The 4,001-nt window shown below is 42.1% G+C and overlaps 1 long non-coding RNA gene across 2 annotated transcripts; it reads right to left on the bottom strand.

Annotated features, from left to right (window-relative positions):
- Positions 1-1,293: 1,293 nt before the first annotated feature.
- Positions 1,294-4,001, bottom strand: LOC149321422 (uncharacterized). 2 transcript variants are annotated; one of them, XR_016277914.1, is made up of 3 exons: positions 3,885-4,001; positions 2,618-2,785; positions 1,294-1,649 (listed from the first exon to the last, which is right to left on the bottom strand). It is a non-coding gene; the product is annotated as an uncharacterized LOC149321422 (long non-coding RNA). The 2 variants fall into 2 exon arrangements; XR_016277915.1 differs by lacking the exon at positions 3,885-4,001 and adding an exon at positions 3,542-3,613.

Here is a 4,001-nt window from a genome sequence, read left to right as displayed (position 1 = left end):
TGGGGGAGAGGCAAGGACTTTGGAGGTGGCATTGGGCTTGAAGGGAAGGGAAGGGAAAAGGTTCTAAAGAGGAGGAAATGCTGGGCTTGAAGCGAAGGGGAAGCTAGACGCTGGCATTCAGAGGGAAGGCTGTGGAAACCCATGACTTTGGGGGAGTCACACTCTCTCAGCCTCAGGGTAAAGGCAATGGCAAATCTCCTTGGAACCATTCTTGCCAAGAAAACCCCAGGATAGGGTCATTTTAGGGTTGCCATAATCTGTAATGACCCAAATACACACAACACACACACCTGGAGGTTTTTAAATTTGACAAGTTGACAGAATATGCACACACTGCCGCCATTTTTTTTAAAAAGGAGGGGGGAAAGCTCCCATTCGGTTGGCCAATGGTTGTTGAATATGTCACCTTTGACGAAAGCGGAAGTGAATTTGATTGACAACAAAGGAGGCTCCATTTTAAAGCAGTACTGCAAATGTGAACTTCAGAGGGGCAAATTGCCCTGATCAAGGTAAAGGGTAGTACGACCTTCTTTCCGAACAGATTCAATATGGGGACAACCGGATCTGCCCAGTTCTATCCAGAGCAAATGAGCGAGTGGGAATGGGGCCATAATCCCCCCTTTCTCATTGCCTGCACAAACAATGCCTTTTCCCCCCTGTGTAAAATAATGGCATGCAAATTTCTACAGAATAAGTCTCCAAGGAAGCATTTTTTGTGCCTGAAACATCATTTTCTGCAACAAAAATTTGTACAGAAACAACCCATTTTGGTTGTATTTGCCCAAAACAACCACATACAAAAGTCCAGAGCTATGATCCTTGTCAGTCCAAGTTTCTTCTTATCAGGGTTGCTTGAAACTCAAGAAACATGTTTTTGAACCATGTTTCAAATATTCTTCCCATCACCTTCCCCATTTATCTTCCATCACTCTTTTGCTGCAGGGTCACAACACCTGAATGAGGGCATTGTGTGTCTGTGTGTGTATACCTTCAAATCACCTGTCTACTTATGGCAACCTCATGAATTTCACAGGGTTTTATTAGGCAAGGAATACTCAGAGGTGATTTGTCATTTGTTGTTGTTAACTACCCTCGAGTTGACTTTGACTGTGTGGATGAGACATCACCAAGACCCCTTGACCTCAATCAGGTCCTGCAGGATTAGGCCCATTTCCTCCCTGGTCGAGTCATGTGGTTTTCCTCTCTTTCTACTACTTTCTACCTTTTCTAGCATCATTGTCTTTTTTAATGATTCATTTTTCCTCATGATGGGGCCAAAGTATGACAGCCTCAATGTAGTCAGCTTCCAGAGAAAGTTCCACCTTGATCTGTTCTTGAATGCATGTGTTTATCTTCTTTCTACCTATCGTTTTTCCCCCCACCATCCCGCTCTCACATCCATACATGGTAATAGAGAATACAATGGCTTGGGTGATCCTCACTTTAATGTTTAGAATTATGTCTTTACAATGTATGATCTTGTCCAGTTCTTTCATAGTTCTTTCATTTCCCTACTGTCTTTGATTCTGCTCTGCTTCTTACTTTGGCATTCCAGTCACCTATGATTACAAAGCAGTCCCGTTTTGGTGTATTGTCAATTTCTTCCTGGACTCGATTGTAGAAATTCTCAGTTTCTTCTTCCTCTGCCTCTGTGGTTGGTAAATATACAGTGGTACCCCGGGATACGAATGCGCCAGGATACGAAATTTCCGGGTTACGAAATAAATTTACTTAAAAAAACTGTTCCGCGTTACGAAAGTTTTTTCGGGTTACGAAAAAACTTTTGGTGCTTTTCGGCGCGATTTCGCACCAAAAAGCGGCTTTCGCTATTAGCGCCTATGGGCATTTCGGCTAGCGAAAGTTTCCGGGTTACGAAAGCGGCGGCGGAACGAATTACTTTCGTAACCCGGGGGACCACTGTACTTAGATTATTATGATGTTTATTGGCTTTTCCTGAAGCCTTATTGACATTATTTGGTCTGACTTCACATTACATCCCTTGACTGTTTTGCTATGTCCTCTCTCACTATTATTGTTACTCAATTTTTCTCCTTTTTTCATTTCCTCAGTAGAACACTCTGCAGTTATCTGACTCAAAATGTCCCATTTTAGTTCATTCACTCCTAGTATTGGTATGTTTATATGTTCCATTTGCTTTTTTATTATGTCTAGTTTCTCTTGGCACATGCTTGTCACGTTCTATATATTTATAATATGTATGGCACCACTCTGGACCTTCTTTTTATTTTTAAATGTGTGTGTTGTGTGGCTCCTCATTTTGTTTAGTTCTGCTGTGCCATTGTCCACATCTTTATTTGTGACTGCCCTCTGTTCTGCCCTTTTAATTCTCTGTTTATATCCTTTTTTGTCTCTTGTTCTTTCTTAATTTGTCTCATCCTGGGGTTTTCTTGGTGAGAGGTTTGTCATTTCCTTCCTCTGAATATAGCCTACAACCCGTGGTATTCCTGGGCAGTTTCCCATCCAAATATTGAGCAGGGCTGACCCTGCTTAGCTTCCAGGATCAGACAAGATCTGGTGCTTTAGAGTATTTAGACCCTATAAAGGCATTACATGGGTGTTGGCCTGAACAAAACAGATGCAGGGTGCAGTATAATACCTTGGTGAGAAGACAAATCCGTAGAAGTGGAGAGGTTTGTCCTTCAACAATGGCTTATTTCCATTCTGCATTGGACTATGTGGGACATCTGTAGTGTTTGCGACAGCAGATCCTATCCACATTTTTCCTTGTACAGCAAATTAAAGGATCAAGCTCTTTGCAGGCCAACTAAATAAGAAACGATTTTAAATCATATAGTGAGAGTAAGCAAGAGAGAGAGGGAGCCTTTAAATAAAGATGGTAGATATTTTAATTAACATAAAAGAAATTAGAGATTGGTAAACTTTTGCAAAGAAAATTCATTCATTTCTTCTGAAAAAAGGCTCATGTGTTCTATAGTAGATGAAGATAACATTTTAATAATTTGGCAACTGTGCCTTTGCAGAGTCTCAGATCTTTACAACTTGGCTTCTCTGGAGCTTATGTTTGTGGAATTCGTGCTCCCCAGAAGTCAGAGAACATTACTAAATCATGTCATCAAACACACATCAGGGTTGGTATAACCCACCCAAGGAACTAAAGGTGATGAAAATAAAAGGGCGAGGGAGTGAGAATACCAAAAGATGTACCATATGGGCTTCTCAGGCAATTTTAACAACATCCTTTTCAACCAGTCTCCAGATCTTGAGTGACAGTAAAATATTAGCCCATCAGTTCCAGGTGAGCTTGGCTGGTAAATGAATACCATCCCTTTGAAAAATCTTGGAAATCAGTCTTGCCCAGATCAACTTGAAAACCAGCAGGAAGAGCTCCAGAAATGTGCAAGGAAATCTATTTATTTGGGGCCTCATGGGCTTACAGCATTTCCTTGGCATTCCTTTTGTAATGTGACGCTGGAACCCCAACAGTGCAAAAGGCAAAGAGAAGGTGAAGTAAGTGGGCTGCAGCAGTTTGGGGGAAGGGGGGAGATGTCCAACCTCTTACCTCTTCCTGTAGGAAGGATATGGTTAGGCTTCTTTTTGCAGTCAGATTGGAAGCTAACTCCTGGGCTTCACCACAGGAGAATTCCACTGTGATGTATTGTTTGGAGTGCTGGGCTAGGATTAGGGGGCAAAGGTTCAGATTTTTGTCCTCAAACATAAAGCTCTTGGCTTGAATAAGCCACCCCTTTGTCTGCTCTACAAAAATGGACTTGAGAAGTATCAAGCTATTTGAAAGGCTGAACTGTGTTCTAAGATCTACCAGGGAAACCCTTTTCAGTCCCATTGCCACTGGAGGCATGCTGAGGGTAGGAATGTGAGAAATCCCCCTCTTAATGACTACTCACCGTTTCTGGGTGCCCTGTTGAGAAGTGCTCAATTACTTGTCTCTTCATTGTCCTTCTGCCAGCGGGCAAAGATGTTTTTTTTCCTTCCCCAGACAGGACAACAGCAAAGCCAAAAAT

The sequence above is a fragment of the Sceloporus occidentalis genome, unplaced genomic scaffold (assembly GCF_023333645.1).
Source record: "Sceloporus occidentalis isolate IW3139 unplaced genomic scaffold, rSceOcc1.0.p SCAF_1, whole genome shotgun sequence".
Taxonomy (NCBI): domain Eukaryota; kingdom Metazoa; phylum Chordata; class Lepidosauria; order Squamata; family Phrynosomatidae; genus Sceloporus; species Sceloporus occidentalis.
Note: the sequence above shows the minus strand (reverse complement) of the source record. Positions and strands in the feature narration are given on the sequence as shown.